General features: G+C 41.8%; 1 long non-coding RNA gene across 1 annotated transcript in view; it reads right to left on the reverse strand.

The window, feature by feature from the left end:
• The window catches only part of LOC109526249 (uncharacterized), a 20,099-nt gene extending 14,056 nt beyond the window's left edge, over positions 1-6,043 (reverse strand). Inside the window, exon 1 of the long non-coding RNA XR_002170293.1 lies at positions 5,816-6,043. This is a non-coding gene — a long non-coding RNA (uncharacterized LOC109526249). The remainder of the gene's footprint in view (positions 1-5,815) is intronic.
• Positions 6,044-20,522: the final 14,479 nt, after the last annotated feature.

The following is a 20,522-nucleotide window of genomic DNA, read 5'->3' on the forward strand; positions in this document are numbered from 1 at the left end:
GGAACGGGGGTGCACGGCCGGGCTTCGTCTGTGTCGCTGGCCCCCTCGTCACTGTCGACCGGGGTCGGATTCCGTGCGTCTGGTAGCGAGCGTAGCGAGGCCACTACCCCGCAAGCGAGCATTTGCTCTGGAGCAAATTTAATCCAGCTGCGTTCACACGTGCACATTTGTTTCGGCATAGTGTCGCAAACGAGCATTTGCTCTGGAGCAAATTTTTAAACCACCTCCTGAGGTGGATCAAATTTGGTCCGGTATAAGCTCTTTAGTGGAGCTACGCCGGAGCAAATGTGCACGTGTGAATGCTCGACTGGATTTATTTCGGAGCTGCGTCGGACCAAACGTTGCCGTGTGAACGGGGCTAATGGGTGCAAGGAATGGGATGTTCTCCAATTGGAATCAGGCCTCTTACAACCATGAATAAAAATCGGATTCTGATTGGATACCTGCCAATGAGTGGGCAGCGTTTTCTGAAAGTTAATATTTACTACAAATAATGCATCTTTGGTTATCTGTTTATGCCAGTCACATATAGTGACAGAGAGAATAATTACATGCCCCTCTACTAGATGGCACACGATGCATTTAAGCTGTGGATTTTTTGTGGGGCATTCTGGTTTGCAGGTTTGTGATGTAAAATAAGTGCCTTGTCTTGATAAAGGTTTGAAAACAAAAATCATATATAGACATTAAATCAGAATTGTGGAATTGGACCAGCAGCATAAATCCCACCTCAAATTAATAGGCACTCGATTGGAATTGGTCCACTACAGTCCTGTAGTGTAAATCTAGCCTTGGGGTTCGACTGCTTTCCAAAGGAAAACAATTCTGTGTCGACTAATTACAGCCTCGATACTTGGACTGTGCACCAGCAAATCAGATGTTGTAATGCCAGGCCAGAGGATGAGACAGAAACGTCAGCTGTTCCCGACGAGAGCCCATGAGAGATGGCCAGGGTCAGAGTCCGCGTAACCCCCCCTCACGTCCAAACAGGATGTGCTTCAAGAAGGATGAAGACTTCTGTAAACGCACACGCAGAACGTGTCAAAGGACTCCTTTTTCTTTGTGAGGTTGTATTCTCCGCGGATGTGTGGGAACCAAGGCTGCCGCGATGACAGCTAACGTGGCGATGGGCGCAGCGATGAAGTCACACCATTGTTCGCGTCGTTCAGTGGCATAAACGGTGGCGACCCTGCAGGGATGAGCTTCCTTCGATGTCTTTGATGCATGAAAGTGTGAAGAACAAACAGCTTCCTTGTCGGATACGAGGAGGAAAAAAAAAAGCAGCATCTGCAGAATGGCTTTAATGAGACAGCGTCCAATTTGGCATTTGGCAGGATTCGGTATAACATTCCGACCAACTGGGTATTTGTCTTTGACGATGTGGGCACAGCATGCACCACATACACTAATCTGCCTGATGAAGGGCTCTCTCCAAAAGTGAAAATATAATCCAAGCACTTCCAGTTTGTAGCAGAGTATAGATGGCCTTCACTTATTCAGACTGAAGCCCTCATCATCATGGGAGCGAAAGCACTGGCCCAGCAGCTGGAGGTGGCGGGGTGAGAAGTGGCTCAAGTGAAAGTATGATTGAAAACACAAATAAAAACTTATGTCGAAAGTTGCAGACTGGGTGAAACAAATGAGTCTCGTCGCTCTGTGGAATATGAACATTGATTAGGAACGGGCAAGTACAAATATCAGGCTGATACCTGCCTTAATTTAAGGTATCGGGTAGTTGTGGAGTCTGCCAAATCCAGCCATAAAAAACTAAGCCCTCCTTGGCAGTAAGTGACGCTGTATTGCAGTATTAGGCCACATCGGTGAATTACAAACAAACAAACAAACAAACGAAGGGAGACTGGGCGGAGCAAATATGTTTTGTATGAATGCCCACAACATTGTGGAGTGACAACTCATCTTTGAATAGGGTGTGTCTACATAATCTAATTTTTAATAATGTAGGGGGGACTTCAGAACGTGCAGCAGGACTCCACATTTTGTCTACATTCAGGTGCTGTTCTTTTGGTGAGCAAAAGTTAAAAAGGGCTGTGTGGTAAACTGTGTCATGCCCGTGTGTGAACAATCGTGTCTTTAGTCTGTCTATACTCAGAGACAAGGGTCACAGACATAGCCCTCGGGACTACATGAGTCACCGGCGGGCCTATTTTAAAAATACTGTTGCTCTCCAGTGATGTCACAATGTGATTTTTTAGGAATGTTGAAGCAGTGATGACATGGAAATGGGAACATCGGAGGAGATTTACCAAAATAAAGTGCCGCCTATGGATCTTTATCTGTTTCTTAATTATTGTGAGAAATACTATTGTGAGACGAAGAGTGTCTTCTCATACTATACTATATACTGTTAAGGTAATATGGGAAAATATGTTATTTCAGAAGTATATCCTATCAAACTGGTAGCTTTTCGCATGAATCAGTACCCAAGAATTAGGTCTCTGTTTCAAAAAGGTTAGTGACCCCAGCCCCCTGAGAGCTAAAAAGAAGTCCGCAGTTTCTGTTCGGGGTCCCGTACTCTGAAATTCTCAAACTTTAAAAATGTTTAAATCCCAACTGAAGAATTATTTCTATACTCTCACATTTGGTTAACTGTATGATTCAACGAGTCCCTCTCGCTGCCTCACATCTGGATTTTTGGTCTGTTTTACTGCCGCTTCTCCTCTTTAACTTCTAGACTGGGGGATGTCATTGATTTTGTGAATTGAGAATCCCTTGAGATTCTTTTGTGATTAAGGGCTACATAAATAAACCTGACTTGACGAGAGTTTCTTTTCCTGATGCTAAAGGAAGCCTGTCTATTTGAGGGGGGTGTTTGTCTTTGTGGATGACGCATGCAGTGGCCACTAATGAGGGCACACCGTCTACAAGGCGGGGCGTCCACTGTACTGTCTTTTTTATGACCCGTCTCCTCGTACCACCTTGACGAGCGGCAAGATTCACAACAACAGGTGCGTGGCGTCGTAACCTGGTCACAGGCCTTCTGCATTTGGCTAGCTAAAGACCGGGCAACACGAGACCCGTGACGAGCCCTGCGACCCGGGATACTAAAAGGCTGTGATTTATCGCTTCTGCCAGGGCTCGGCCGCGGCTGCGTGGAGAGCAGTCCACCAGGGTTAGAACGTTGATTATAAATCCATCGAGTGTGTCCACAAAGTGACACTGTGCAATTGCCTGTCTTAAGACTTTATTGCAGTCAAACCAAGAAGTGTTAGCCAGAAGAAGTATTAGCCAGAACTGTGCATTTTGTTCATATGACGATTTTACCACTAAATTAGCAATGCCGTGACAATGAGGAAGAACAGTACTAATGGGAGAATTGGGATTGTCTACAGTTATCGCCCAAAAACAAATACAAAAAAAAAACTACTATGATTGAAATCATCTTATCAAAATAAAAAATAAGGTTCGATACATAAGTCGAGAAAAAACGCACGCACGCACGCACGCACACACGCACACAGTATGGAGTAATGTGATCTGAGTGGCTGAACCTGAGGGTTATCGATGAATTTGAAATTGTCCCTAGGTGTGAGTGTGGCGTGGATGTTCGTCTCTGTGTGTCCTGCGATTGGCTGACAACCAGTTCAGGGTGTCCCCTGCCTAGTGCTCGAAGATGGCTGCAATAGGCTCCAGCGACCACGACCCTTGCGAGGACAAAGTGGATGGATGGATTTGTACATTTTGTTTATATGACGATTTTATACATATTTATATATGTGAATGTGCGATAATTTAGGGGTGGGGGACACCAATGCCCCTAAACATATGGTGCACCCGGCACACACTGTACATAGGCAGAATAATGCTTCAGCCACAAACAGTAACTGCACATAAAAGACACACACGCACGCACGCACGCACGCACGCACACGCACACACAAACACTTGGCCACCCCTTGTAGCCCCCCTCACGTCAGCTATCCTCCCATCAGAGGTAGCTGGAAGCGTGTGTTGGGGTGTGTGACTCGCCAACCAAATCACTTCACTTCAAAAGCTGTCACCGTAGACACCCCCCCTCCCCCTTCACCAAAAACGCTGCCACCTTTGCCTCCGCCCTTTTCACTGCACCCCCACAACGGCTGTCATCGCCCCGAACAAGATGTCGTGTCAAGGCGGGAAAATTACACAATAACGAGGCCCGCTTGAGATTAGGCTAATGAGAGAATCAAAACACAATTTAATTCTTGTCAGCGGCGAAGGCGTCTCTAAATTACCTTTGCTAGTCTCATGCTGATTAAGAGAAGTGTGCCAGTCAATCAGAAAGCCGGCCTCTATAAACGGCCCCAGGGCTTTTTGGACCACGCGCACGCACACGCACACACACACACACACATACACATACACACACACACACACACACACACACACACACACACACACACACACACACACACACACACACACACGTTCTATACGAATATATACACATTTATACACACTGTGCTCAGCGTCTGTGTCGACACCATTAAGAGCAAGCTAACAGTTTGGCCCCTGCTGGAAAGTTGACCTCGCAACTCTGAAAATTTTAAAAATATATTTAGCTTTTCTTGTTCCTTTCATGAAAGTACAATACAAAATGACGTCATTCAATTCCATATTAATGTTTGAATGGTTTTTAATGATTGGAAAGAAGCAGTATGAAGAACATTCTTCTTATTTATGTCAAAAATACAAAGCTTTAACCACTCTTAAGGACAGTTAAAATTAATTGGATCAATCTTCCACGTTACTTCCACGAGCATTTCACCAACACGGCGTCCGTGCTTGGCTCCTCAACCTGATGTCGCCATGGTAATTAACTGACAAATGAACACTACAGCATGTCGCGATATGGCCGACTCGCTATTCCCAAACAACCTGCCAACATATGGCACTGAATGTTACATTTCCCCAATCGCCCCTGAGAGGAAAAGAAGGAGGCTGGAAAACAGGGTTCGGGTTGCCTGGCGACAGATTACTGCTGCATCTTGGGCTCGCCGTCAATTGATTCTGCCAACATTGTGGGTTATCTGGGTCTGTGGTGCTCTCAGCTGCTCACAAATGAGGACAAGAGAGGAATCTTAATCAATTATGCCCCTTTTTGTCATTTGCTCAAGGACATGTCAGTGGCGTCAGGCAGCAGCTGGCTGCTATGCGCTCCTAGAAAGCGAGTTAATATCTTTTGCACCCTCGTGTTGGAGGATAACATGAGCAGTATGGACAAACATACTAATCGATAAATTTGGTTGATAGCGTGCAACTGATTGCTCATTAGCTGCATTAGAGAACAAATTGACTGCAAGCAGCAGTGATGCTCCTGTGTTATCCTGTATCATTGTTCTCCTTTTCCCAGTTAAATGTTAAACAGAAGATTTGTTGATTTGGCTGTTGATATTGAGGAACTCACCCAACAACAAAATGTTCATATGTACAGTATTACCACACTACCAGTGCTACTATTTCATTAAAATATTTTCCAAAAATCAGTCAATTTGTTCAGCCCCATTATTTATGTCTTTATGAGGCCCGTCAGTCATCTTATGTCAGTCATTTAAAATCAATGCGCTTTGTTATGTAGTCACAAAACAACCAACTTTAAAGAAACTAGGAATAGTAAAAAAAACATGAAATCAGTATGTTTCAAGCATCATTGCCAATTTTTTATGTAATTCTTGGCAATATTCAACGTTTAAATATGGTGCCATTATAATGGGTTCAAATACTTACCATATTGGCACACAACATCATCTTAGAGAAGTACCCCTACACAAAAAGCAAAACTACGATATAGCACTTTATAAAAACGCATTCAACTCACCAAATATGTACATTACTGGGAGTTAATGTCCATCCTCGAGGTTCTTCTCTTGGACTATTCAAAGTGACAAGTAGTCATTTTTCTAAGTGTTAGTTCTAACAAAAATAATTTTCTGATGCCATGGATACTATCATAGACAATCCACTTGGTCTTGATGTAATTCTGTTTTCTTGTTAAGAACAACAACTTTTCTTTTTTTACAGTCATTGTGGGTTAAAAAATAAAACAACAGCTCTATGTTTTTTTTTTTTTTTTTTTTTTAATGTTGCAAGTTTTGAATGTTTTAAAGCAGGGGTGTCAAACTCAGGTCCTGGAGGGCCGCTGTCCTGCATGTTTTCCAAGTCTCCCTGTTGCAACACACCTGATTGAAATGATCAGATCATCAGCAAGCTCTGCGGAAGCATGACATTGAACCTGTTCATTTGAATCAGGTGTGTTGCAACAGGGAGACTTGGAAAACATGCAGGACAGCGGCCCTCAAGGACCTGAGTTTGACACCTATGTTTTCAAGCATTGTACTGCATTTTGAGTTGCATTTTTATGTCTGAAAAGTGCCAAATAAATAAAGTTTAATTGATTGATTGATTGATTTTTGATAAACAAAGGTTAGCTTGCTCTGCTAGCTACAGATGTTGCTAGCTAGCTTTGACTACTAGTACCTACTCTCAGGATTCGGCCAAAGAATGTGAACATGTTGATTTTGTGGTACAGCTTTGACATGTTTCCCTGGAATGACTACATTTTATTGGTTAAAAAGTTGGCGAGTTAAATCGGCATTTATTTTCAAATAGGCTCGGCCTGTGCTGCTGAAAATTGTCCAGGCAGAGTTCTTCTTACCTGGCAACACTAAGGAGCTGAAACCCAATTGGCTGATAAATTCGCACTTAAATAGACTCTCCAGACAGTGTTGAATGTACAGTATTGTGTCATCGCTTGTCTTTCCTTTTTAATTGTTGAGTTGACATTTTTAAGAATAGAAATCAATCACACACTTTAATGTTTAACAGTATTCCAGGCGTTTCTGCACACGCGTAGCCCAATTAGAGTGTTCTCTGATTTCAAAAGGTACCTCACACAAGGTTCATGATGATGTATTTATCCCAAAGCATCTCAAGTCTGACAAGATCTGTGTTTTTAATGTATCTTTCAACCTAGGTTGCCTTTTTAACTGCAAAGTGGATGCATAAGGTAACATTTTAGGTTAGAATTAACTCGATAACTATGATAGCCACACATTTTAAAATATTTTTTTAGGTGTTTCTGCACTTATGTAGCCTATTCAGGATGTTCTTGGCAAATAGTACTTCAAACTAGGCCAATGAAATGAGTAATTTCCTCTGCAGATCAAAGCGGGCGTCCATGTGAAGAGAAACCACCAACATCCTCTCACTTCCTTCCACCTCGCACTGGTTCACTGATTGCCGCACGGAGCAGTAGAGCAGCTAACGCTATTTTCACCTCCTCTTTTTGTGCTCCGCCGCTCGCGCATCCGCGATTCTCCCGTAGCCATATGGTGACCCCGGGGAGTTATCCCCATTTTTCAGATAACTTCTCGAGCGGGAGGACACAAACGTGCGGGAATGACCGATCCTGGCCTCCAATTACTGTTGCGCATTCAAGAATGTGCAGGCGTAATAACTGATTGTTTGAAAGTAAAGTCCACAGGGGAACCGCAAAAGTCGAGTGGCGTTGAGATGTCGTCGAATTCGAAGTGTGACAATCGATTTATCTGGGATCATAAATTTACACAAAATCTCAAAGCTCGGACGTAAAAGGCCGGCATTCACATGCGAGTGGCCACTGGATAACTAGATTACAGTCAAGTACTTTATAAATTTGACGTTTGACTCTTTAACTATCATCGTTGTACACGTGTGTGACAATTACAAATGTTAAAATTTTTGGTGCGTCTGTGATTCACAACAAATGTGTTCTTAAAAGTGATGTCGGTAATGCATTTGAAAGTAATGCTTTACCCTAATACTGGATATGCTTTTTTGTTTTGACCGAAACTACTCATTTTAACAAATTACTTCTCTCAATGAAGTAATCTGACAACAGTTACTTTGCAAAGTCACAATTTATTCCTGTATTGCTATCAACAACGATCACAATAAGGTCAAAGAAAGCTACACTAACAGCTACTTAGCATTCAATATCAAGTGGCAGTGGCGTTAACGGCTACTTCAGTGCATCATGAAATGACATCTGACAACACTTGAAAAGAAAACATCACTGCTTTAGATGTACTTTCAATTTAGCATTGGCGTAACTGGTTGTCAATCCCATGTTAAGCGGGTCGTCGGCATTTGTTGAATATAACTACCGGTAATAAAGTCATTTGTCTTTTAAAATCGAGTAATCAGTAACTTGTTATTTTTAAAATCATCAGTAAAGTAACTAAGTTACTTTTTGAAGGTAACAGTAGCAAGTGCTCATTAAAATTGATTGAGCATTAATTTTTACCTGTTAATAGTAAAAGTGGTTCACTTTTTGGGGCACTTTTCACGAATGTTAAGTAGAAAATAACACAAAATTCATTACATATTTGCCAAGTACACGTAATTGTTTTATTGTTTTGATATTAACAGTGCGTAATTAGTTTTTCATACTTTTCCAAAATGGATTGATGGATGAAAATCTTGGGCCTTGGGTGGACTGGTTCGCATATTTGCTTCACAGCTCTTAAATTGGGGGTTTGAATACTCAACTCAAGTATGGATAGCTGTTACTTCCCTCCAGATTAAGCAACAAAAAGACATGTTGTTTCCTTTAAAAAAAATAAAAAATCCTTACTGAGGGTTACCACTAAATCACGTGAGCCCGGAAGATGTTCTCTCATGATGGCCCAGTGGTGGCGATGCATGACAGCACCACTTGACAGGGCTCCGCCTATGGATGACAGATGAGAGTGCATGTGCTGTGTGTGTGGGGCCATGATTATGAAGATTCACGGGAGAGCAGCCACACACTCACACACACACACACACACACGCACACACACACGCACACACACACACACACACACACACACACACACACACACACACACACACAATATCAGCTTGCACCAACGGCTTAAAGACATAGCAGGGTAGGCACACCAAACATATCGTCTCATCTATTTGACACAGTAATTACAGCACATGCTGATTCCAATGATGGATGAACTCCCAGTCGGGGGATGAGCATTCTCTTCTCCTCCCTTCTCTTCATCCTCGGATAAGCTCTTTGCATTCAAAAGCGTGCCTCAAGAAAGATAATCATGCTCACTTTTGATAGACACCATGACAGTATCAGATATACTCCCGCCTGCGTGTAATTTAAAACAAATGGAACAATTAGGGGATTGTGATGCCCTTGCATGCGGGCAAGGAGAGCCACAGCCACCGATGCACTTTCAGCTGTTTATTGGACGTGACAAACAATAAAATACACAATGAGGGCACTCACAAGAATGTGGGCCACAACGCACACATTCGAGTCCAGGTCCTGATGTAATTCACTAGGCCACGCCTCTTAAAGCCAATCATCCAACACATAAATACTACATTCTCCTTTGTAATGTAACACATCGAGGTCAGCAAGGTAGCAAGTCAAAGTTAAAAGCTAAGCAGAGCTGCGTTGAATTTTGTTAGATGCGCAGTTTAGTGTTAGCTTTCAACATTAGCAACTGTTTGATTGCTCTGTGAAGTTGCTGACATGATGGCAGTGATCCATGTGCCATATAAACACAGAGTAGTGTAAGAACTTCTGCTTCTCCAAGTAATATCTTTTAATTGTCTTTACAGCACTAGCATTTTGTTTCCCATGACTCGTTTCCACAGGCAATGTTTAACCCTTTCATGCACCCTGTAACCCAATAACATGATAAGCTGTCCACTGTCGTAACCACTGTCCCTGAAAGGGTTGATTTGGGCAAAAAAGCTTGCGGCAACACTTTAAATGGTTGGCGGTATTTTGTATAAAAAAGAACTTTTTTTTTCTTGTCAATACAAACTTATATTACAAGAAAATTTAAACAAATAAATATGTCAACAAAGTGCATTCCAAATGTTATTATGTCAGTGACATTGCCAACTCGTGGCCTAGCAAGCATAACACAGCAGTGTCCCTTGCTTTTGCAGATCCATGTGAATGTAGATAGTACGTCCTTGTAGAACAGGGGTGCCAAACCCATTTTCGTCGTGGGCCACATTTTATTTACTGTTTCCCTTGGAGGGCCATTATGATTGAAATCATATAAGGAAGTGAAGAATGACGTTGAAGTTACTCTAATGAGGATTTCAGCAACAAGAAAATGCTTACCATATCTCTCTTATTTATTACATATGAGAGTTGCCATGTTTGATTTGCTTTCGCAGAAAATGATGTGGCGGGCCAGATCTGGCACCGGCCTTGACTTTGACACCGGTGTTGTAGAACCTCCTCCATATTAAAATACATTTCAGTGGATTATGACATTATCCTCCATTGCCGCAACACATTTCAGTTCGATTCGAGGGGGCTGGGGGGGGGGGGGGGGGGGGGGGCACGCGGACGGACCCTCATTCTACTTCCCCCCTCGTGGGATAATGAAAAAGACATCAGCAGGCAACGAGAAGGTTTCCCGCAACATTTGCCGTGACCTTGCAGTCTCCCGCTTCTCCATCTGACAAGTTTTGATGCGTCAGGGGTGGCTGCTTCCTGAGCGATGAAGATGCTGCCCCCCCCAGTACCTCCCCCGGGTGGATCTTTGTCGCAGCATTGCTTCGCTAGTCGCCCAGGGCGACAAGGCTCCTTTCACCCTTTATTGCGCTTGCTGCTTTGGCCCCACTAATGAAGTTATGACCATATTTTATTGTATTTATCATTGTTACATCTTTGGCCTGTACTTTACATTCATCTATTTTTTTGTAAGCACTTATCCTGATCCAAAATTGTTTTGCAGACCCTCAAGTTACGGTTCAAGCAGCCCCTGGGCTCACTGACCCCAGGTTGAGACCACTACACGACAAGATATTCAACCCTTCCTCAGGAACTCCAGATGAATACGGCCTCACAAAAAAAAGATCATGTATGTCGACATGTGGCAAGAGTCGGTAGATGCTCGCGATTTTTGTTAGCAACAGAGTTAAAATGTGGCTGTGTTGGTGTAAAAGGACCTTTGGTATTCATCGAGCACACAATGGTGTCGGTGCCGCCCTCGTCGAGCCGCGGCCTGTTTCCGTTCGGACATATCAAGCCCTTGCTTCCACAGAGGATGTGAGCCGTGGGCACGTTATTGGCCTTGAATCTCAGCACCGCACGCTCTCGTGCAGGAGGGTAGGTGGCACTCAGTTGTCTGGCCTCGCGCCTTCCTGTTCGCATGGTATTTCAGAGCCCGCAAGACACACGGGGGCAGCCCGACGGAGGCACGTAAATCCTGGCTTGACGTCAGCCCGACAAATAGGTGAAGACAAATTGGCAGCTTTTCACGGCTGACAAAGTGACTCAGCGCCGTGTGTTTGTGGAGGGACGACCGCGCGTTTCCTTTACAGAGTCTCCAAGGATGAAAAAATAATACGTGTGACAATATGCTCCACCCAATCACACAACAGCAGTGGCGAAAAATAGGATGAATCACTGAGTGTTTGTTATTATTCCCGCAGCCAAAGCATGCCTGAAAATTCACCAGGTTTGGTCAGCGTGCCTAGCCTGGGAATATTATATATATATATATATATATATATATATATATATATATATATATATTTTGTATTTCAGAAATTCCAAACAGTAGCCCGGTGGACCAGTGGTTAGCATGACGGCCTCACAGTGCAGAGGTGCAGGGTTCGATTATGGCTCTGACCTCCCCGTGTGGAGTTTGCATTTTCTCCCCGTGCCTGTGTGGATGGTTATTCGTCTGTGTGTGCCCTGTGATTGGCTCGCAACTGGTTCAAGGTATCCCCCGCCTACTGCCCGAAGACGGCTGGAATAGGGTCCAGCACCCCCCGCGACTCTTTTGAGGATAAAGCGGAACGGAAAATGGATGGATTTTAAAACAGGTCCTGCGGGCCTGATCGAACCTCCTTGGGGGCTGGTTCCGGCCCGCGGGATGAATGCTTGACACCCCTGTTCTCGACAGATGAGTGATGCTGAATTGTCAGAGGTAAAAAAAAATTGCCACGCCAAGCATCACATGGTTTCGATGTTTGGTGAATATTTCAAGGATTCTCCGAGTTAAGGAAGAAAGATTTCTGAAATTAAGAACAATTAGTCCCTGACGCCACTTTCACATGTTGTCGCAAAAGTGGGTGGAAATGTCAATCATCACGGGACATATGAAAAAACTACAAGGACCTATTCCTGAAAGAGAACATGAAGTCAGCTGCCACTGAGGGCAGATTCCAGGGTTTAAACTTTGACAAACTTTTACGAGGGAATTTGCCCAAATTAGCCTCAATCAGCAGCAGGGAACACATTCTTTATTGCGACATGCACTGCGGATAGTGACTAGCGTCAATGTTTCATGATTATTTTCGAGGTTCTTTGAAAAGTTCGGAGAAATTAGCCGCTGGCACCAGTTTCATCAATCGACACAAAATTGAGCCAACGTGTCTATCATAACAGGGTGCACGAAACATCCGTGCCCAAATTTGCACAGGAAGTTGGCCATTTTCTTTCAAAGTCGCCATTTTTGGTGAATTCCAGGCCTTGCATGGGGAATTAGACCAAATGAATCAATCAGAAGTAGTTTAATTGCCGATGCCATCAAACGTGGGAGGATTTAAGGTGTTTTAAGACCTTTTTTGGACACTAATCAAAATTCTGCTTTGGCATAGGGTAAACAAAGGAGTTTCGCATGACCAGGTATAATTCAAAACAACTGGCCCATTAATCTCTTTGCATTTGCCACCGAAATTATTTTTTTCTTTCTTCCCTGTCGCTATTCCGGGTCTCGTCATAAATCTTTTGCTACGCCTTTCATCACTTCAGGAGAGGAAGACCTTATGCGGGTCTGCATCCTTGTCATGTTCGCATGTTGGCACGACCCGCCTATTGTTGAACGGCGGTGTTGGGGAGGGCCGGCACACTGGAGCTCTTTGATGCGCTAAGTGATTTACAGAGTGCCGTGCACAGGAAAGTGGCCTCCGACTCCAAATAGGAGCTCGAAAAAACAATAGCTCGGGGCTGATTTATCTCTCATCGCAGTAGTAGCTGCTTTGCGGTGACGCGCCGCTGATTGTTTTTCTTTCGGCTAACATCATTCATTTTCTATGAGGGGCTTGTCACCATTTCAAGGATGGTTTCACACATCTGAGAACTTTGGACAGGCTTACTGCTAATAACACACGTTACAGGCCCATCTTCCTGCTAAGAAGCAGGAAAATCATTTTCAAATACTCAACTGTACACAGTACAGTGTTTAATTGGCTCAATTTTATTGTATTAAGTGGTTGCACAAAAAAAAAAAAAAATCATTTGGATCCAGACTCATTACTTTAAAAAAATTATCGGGATTCAGATCATTTTATTTTGTGCAACCACTTAAAGAAATAAAATGGGGTAAATTCAACAGCAAAACTTTGGAGAGTACATGAACAGTGATGAATTGGAATATTGTGTTGCTGTTAATTGCACTGTTGCTCAATCAATACACAGCCTGAAATATGGTTACGAATTTAGGGCTAATTATGCAGATTTAACTGAAAAAAGTTCCATTTTATTTTGTCAAGGAGTTGGCACAAAAAAAAAAAATCGTGGAAAAAGACACATTTTTCAAGTAGACGATACAGCAGGGGTGTCAAACTCATTTTTCGCGTGGGCCACATTTGTGTTACCATTTTCCTTGGAGGGCCGTGATGACTGAAACTACATACAGAAGTCAAGAATAACGTTTTGTTTAAGTATTGTTTAAGTAACTATAATGAGGGGTTTAGTAACAAGAAAATGCTTACAATATATCACCGATTTATTACACGTGAAAATGTGAAATTTTGGTACACATTTTAGCCAGTATCATGGAATCTTTGTCATCTTTGATTTGCTTTTGCCATCCACTTAAAATGATGTGGCGGGCCACATCTGGCCCCCGGGCCTCGACTTTGACACCTCTGCTATACAGTATATCTACTTTTAAAAATGTATCTGGATCCAGATGATTTTATTTCAATTTTATTTTGTGAAGTGTTTGCAAAAAAAATCATCTTAAACAGAGAATTTTTAAAAGTAGACTATTCCTAGACTATATACCTACTTTACAATTTTTCCATTGTATTCGGTGCAACCAAATTGAGTAAATTAAACAGAACATTTTTTTTCAATGCATCTAGCTCATATATTTGTTTAATGTCTTTGAGGTCGTGTACAGGGGACATGTCGGGACTTTGAAAGGGGTACAAATAAACCTCAAGTGCTTATTTCTGTATTTTTCATTTCCAACAGTTACTTCTGATCCAGCAATTTGATTGGACAAATGTCATTCCGTGACAATGGTATGCCATACAACAGCACTGGAACTTAAATTTTTCTCTACTCTTCAAGGTTGATCTAAGCTGTTGATTTAGCCGACACCACCGGTTTGTGATTATCTTGTATAACTGTGGGTTGTTAAAAGTTTAGCATCGCAAAAATGGGCATATTTACGGAAATAACAGTTTGAATGGTCATCGGATACGGATGAAGGTTAGGAGAGAAGCCTGGAGATGTCACCACAAACTCCCTGGGGTGCTCATGTGACGAATTGACACATCAAAGACACAATATGTGTACAAACAGGAGCGGATACTCAGCCAACATGCTAATGTGGCTCAAAAGTGCGTAGTCATCAGTTGTCATCGTGAAGCACCCACTAAATGACATAACAGCGTGAAATGACTTGACTCTTTCTGTGAAAGTGAAAAAGTAGAACAGGCCTCATTTGTTTTAAAAAAATCAATATCGTCGCTGACTACTCTGTGGCTAGTCAGCATTTTGCGCTAATGGCTAATTCTGTGGCTAAAGTCTTTGCTTGCTGTAGTACAGTATTTGTCTTAGGGGATCCAACTCACTGATTTACATAAGCGAACAAACCATAATTTGTTGTCATTCAATACTGTTAACCAAAAAAATTCCACTTACAGAATTGAGGTTTAAATGCAAGACCCCTCCCCACATAAAAATAAATCTGTGAAAACTGAGCTATTACTTTGGGGCAGGCTAAACAATTGGCCTTGCAAGGACTGCTTTACATGTAAAAATTGTCTTACTCATGGACTTGCATATGGCACACGCACCTCTCACACAGCCCCATAGCACTGAGGATGCTCGAGTGGGGTGAGGGGTGGGAGTCTGCCCTTTAAAACGGTATCCCATTGTGTTACAAAGTGAGAAATAATCATTCATTAACCTGCCGTGACCCCACAGCGGAGGGGTGTGTGAGGGGGTGGTAGAGACAGAGCCCTTCATGGTGGGTGTTGGGTCATGTCCACTGAGTGCACGCACGCACGCACGCACGCGCACACACACACACACACACACACACACACACACACACACACACACACACCTTGAATGGATTAAGTGGCCAAATACGCCCCCGAGTTTACTGTTCAATTATGAAGAGAACGCATTTATGAAATGGAGCACAATTGGGATAGCGGCATCCACCAGGACCCCGGGGAATAAGTGCAACGTGTGTGTGTGTGTGTGTGTGTGTGTGTGTGTGTGTGTGTGTGTGTTTGTGTGTGTGTATGTGTGAGTGTGTGTGTGTGTGTTTCAGACGTGTCAGGCTCCCAGTGGTACAGAGTTTATTGTCACAGGGAAGAGTTAATCAATGTGACAATCATGTCTCCCTTGTTGGATCTCCTCCGTCGCCCTCGCGCACACGGACCCCCCCCCCCAAAAAACACCCACACACACACACACACACACACACACACACACACACACACACACACACACACACACAGAAATAATGTAGCCATTGTTATTCAACATCAGGTCAGCTAACGTGTCGGAAATTTTGAAAACAAAAGAAATATTATGTATCAAATATTGATATAAATATGATTAATGTATTCAAGTATTTAAATAATACAGTGTCATTATGTTTATTATTTAGATATTTAGTGTTTTTTATAATTGCCCTTTTACTGTATGTCCCTCATGCAAATGGGTACAAATATGCTGGCGATCATTTCTCATTTTATTTGTTATACAGTACTGACATTCATCACATTATTTTACAAAATAATTCTCATAATAAACAAATGTTTGAAAGTACAGTAAATGAATAGTGGAAGTAAAGTAGCATGGCGAAATGTGTCTTTGTAAGTAAATTGAACGGAAAAAGAAATAGATATGATAAAACATGGATTTTCATATATTTAAAAAAAATACTAGTGTCTTGCTATTTTGGTGATTTTAAATGAAGATAATATCAGCTTTAAAAGTTTAAGGATGAGCAATATAGAACACAGAAGAATGGATCATTTTAAACCTTTATCATCATTTTCTTTCATTTTTATTCTTTTTCCTGGATGAAAGTCAAAATATTTTCCTTTTTTGAACTAAATAGTGTCAATAAAATAACGTAACTGATCACGGGCTGCGACTGTCAAACATACTGCTTTGAATGCTGGTTTTAAGTCTAAAAACCTCTCAAGTTTCAGTCTACGTTAAAATAAACCCATAGTGACATTTTAGTACTGGCATTAAATTACAGCACATGCGCTAATTAATCATTCGCCTGTTAAGGCCTTAATCAAGCCTTTAATAACCTTCCAAATTAGGAATGAGGAGGCCCTGTCTGGTTCTCAGTGTGTGTGCTTTCAGGCACGTTGGAGTGTTCCATGATCTAAGCGAGCGCACGGTGACACCCTTGATTCATTTGAGAACGATGACCCGATGCTTTTATGCCGAGCTAAGCGTACGCACGGCTGTCTGTCTGCCGGGTCGGGGTCAAGACACCGCGCTACGTGGAAGAGGTTAACATGGTTAACGGACGCTTGGGGCGGTAGGGCAGCGCCCGGATCAAGGGCGGGACGATCACTGGCGGAATGTTTCAACGAACCGGACAGCAACCTTGAGGCTGAGTTGTTTAAAAACATCACAAACGTGACGTTTAAGGTCAGACTGCCGCACCTGGTGGGTAACTGCCCCCGAAGCCCTCCCCCCGCCCACCATGCCAGAAGACTGTGACATTGTTAACATTTTATTCAAACAAGCATCAAACGTTTGAAAATACAGTATTATTGTAGTATGCATGTTTTAGATATGTGCCTTTAAGAGGCAAGCAGGGTTGGCGTGTGATGTTGGTAAGTCTGCGTGAGTGTCCCGGCGTGCGCTGAGGCCGACAACAGCTCCTGCAAAAGTGCACTCATTGTGTTTATGTTTTACAGTTTTTTTCCCGGCGTTTAACAAATAGCTGTTTGTAGCTCTCCTTTCCCACATGTCAGGGCATATAGTATGAGCTCATAAAAAAATAAATAATCACTTCCAGCTAGTCGATGTCATGGCTAGCGAAATGAAAAGGCAGGTGTTCCTTTTGCACTTGTCTGCATTGTGTGTTCGCTAAGAGAAGACTATTGGCATTGCACTTTATGGTACATGTGATTAAATACACTCTTCTTATTTTACTGCGTACGTAAACATAATTTGGTTGATTTTATATCATATATGAAACGCGTTAAACTGTCGCATTATTCGTTGCCTCAAATGAAGACAAACTGTTTGATGTTGCACTCTCCAAAGAAGAAAAGATTTAAAAAGTTCTACTGTATACGATTAAATATTCATTTTTTATTTTAATTTGAAAATAATTTGTGCATTTGACAATATGAGCTTGTGTTGTTGCCAAACATTTCCTCTGTAAACAAAAACAGTGCAGCTCATCCTGGGGTTAACGGGCAAACTATGATTGTTGCGCTTGCCGTCCATCAGTTCCCAAAAAGAAGACAAACTATTTGTTTAACTTTCTTAAAAAGAAAAACAAAATTAAGCCATTTAATATTATATATTAAATATTAAATATTTTTACATATTTCGTTTCTGTCATTGCCAGCAAATAAAATTTACTTTCTTTTTTGATTTGACACTTGAACATGGAAAAACACAAGTGTTCCTATTTTCCTCTTCATATTAATTATAAAGCCAAAATAATCGCACAAAATGTTGAAACGGATACTTGTTTGTAAATTAGTAAATTACATTTTCAGGCTGTAAGGGGAGCATGGGAGTTGGACAAATAGTTTCCTGTTTCAAGGCAACTGATTGGAAGGTGAAATGCGTCTCAGGAGACACTTTCGTCCAAGGGTGTCAAACTCATTTTTGTCGCGGCCCACACTGTAGTAACGGTTTCCCTTGGAGGGCCGTTATGAATTTTGGGAAACCATATAAATGTTTCAGCACCTCCACATATTACATACACAACAAATTGATGAATAATTAGTTTTAAAATCAAAAGTCAAGAAATATTACTGTTATTGTGGATTATATATGACAATTTGAAATTTTGGTTCAGACTTTAGCAAGCGTCATAGAATTTAACATGCTTGATTTGCTTTTCCGCATAAAATGTGGCCCCTGGGCCTTGACTTTAACACCTGTGCTTTAGCTCATTCCAATCTCATTTCCCCGTTTACTTGGGGGGGGGGGGGGGGGAGAGCACGCACACACTTCCCCGACTTCTTATCTTATTTTATCCTCATCGGGCGAGCTTTCCCACAGCGCACCTCTCCATGCATTCCGCTTCGCCGCTTCAAGCAGGAAGTTCCGGGACATCAACTGCAATTTGAACCCTTAATCCCGAGGATTTGACCAATCCAGGGAGCCTCGGATTACTCGTCGTTTATTCTAATCCCGTGAATTTGCACCGTGCCGCAGGGACGCGCTTCAGCAATGGTTTGCGAACCGCCAACTATGTCAGGGTTGAAAGTAGTTCAACGTTTTGAATTTAGATTGGCTTGAATAAAACTTGAATAAAATGCATTTGACATTTCATTGTCACGTTGCAATGGTTTGAATTGCTTGAGAATGGTTGAGTTTGAGGTGAATTTTTCCTCATTGAAAATGTTTTGGGGTTTTTTTTTTGTCCTTGTGAAAAAAAGTATTTTCAGAACATTGAACATGTCGAAGTTGTGAAGTCGAATGTAACATTTGGGCATTTTCATGTGAATGGTTTTGTTTCTTGTTAAGTAACATTTAGAATTATGGGGAGGGTTCTGGGATTGGGAAAAAGGAGTCACAACGTGCTGAATATTTTGACGGTGGAGTCGTTTGAACCCGCTGAGAAATGTTGGGAGTGGTTCTCCATGAAGTTGGACATTTTTGCATGGATAATGTGGAATTTTTCAAAAAAGTACTCCAGTCAAACCTTGGTTTTCGTCCATAATCCATTCCAGAAGGCTGTTTGAAAATCGAAATTGTTCGAAAACCGAAACCACGCTGGTTTCAAATGTTTATTGAACACGTCTGCTCACAATGGAAAGCGACATGAGGAAGCGTCACTTCCTCGTCTACCTCGTCAAGTGGTGCATTCAAGTGCGCTCAGTTTGTTTGAGAACCGAAATTTGTTCGTCATCCGAGGCATAAAAAAATTGAAATTTTTGGTCGAAAACCGAATTGGTCGAGAACCGAGACATTCGAAAACCGAGGTTTGACTGTATTTGGAATGTTGAACATCTTGTTGTTAATTTTGATATGGGAATATGTCGCCACGTCGGAGAAATGTTCAGATCCTAAATTAATTGGAGTATTTTCGAAATGGAATATGTGGAGTTGTTCCAAAATGACGTTTTGGAATGTTGAGCATTCTGAAGTTCGAACAATCGGTGGAAAAATGTTGATTTGTCACATTGGATTTGTGCTTCTTGAATTTCAATTATGGGAATATGTCAAACTTTGTCCCAAAGGTTTTTAAATGTTCTAACTATTTTGTGTGTTGGAATAATCAGAATTGGATGAACAGTGATGAATTTATTTCAGGATGTCCTCGTTGAGCTGAATATTTTGAAATTAGTCGAAAAATTATTTTTTTAACTCGACCATTAATGAATGTGGGAATTTTGAAGGTGCGATGATTTGTAATAGGTTGAGAAATTGTGCATTTCAAGGGGATTTATTATATTTCTCCATTAATTTGGGAATTTTCTCAACATGTGGACTTCTTCAAAAAGAATAAATAATCAAACATAAAATAAAAAATACAAATTTTTGTAATGGAGAACATTTTGACGTTAGATGATTTGAGTTATTGACATGAATTTATATAATACAATAAATACCTCCTTATTAATATTTTTTATATTTAATGGTTTGTTTTGTGTATGGACTTTTGGGAGAAGTGGGAATTCTGGGAATGTAAAACAATAAAGACACAGTGCGAAATTTCTCTATTATTTTCATGTTTAAAATTCTTTTTTTCTGGTGAAAAAATTGAATTTGCGGAGAAACCCTAGCACCGATTATTTCGACATCAAATGTCTTGAATCGGTTGAGAAATGTCTCCAAAAGATTGTCGGGATAACGTTTGCCAAGAATGTTGCTGCTATTCAACATTGACACAATGACATGAATTAAACTGAAAGGCTCACTGTTGCCGGCATGAGATTTATCAGCCAAGCTGGCTGTTTTTACGGCGGTATCTGGGCAGTAAAGAGCTGCCTTTCTCACCTTCAGCTGGAAAATTGACCTCGCCTCCAGCCAACACCTTTGAAGTGGAAAAAACCAGAGCTGCGTAAAAGCCTCGCCAAGTGGCCATATGTGA

The sequence above is a fragment of the Hippocampus comes genome, unplaced genomic scaffold (assembly GCF_001891065.2).
Source record: "Hippocampus comes isolate QL1 unplaced genomic scaffold, H_comes_QL1_v1.1 scaffold202, whole genome shotgun sequence".
NCBI lineage: Eukaryota > Metazoa > Chordata > Actinopteri > Syngnathiformes > Syngnathidae > Hippocampus > Hippocampus comes.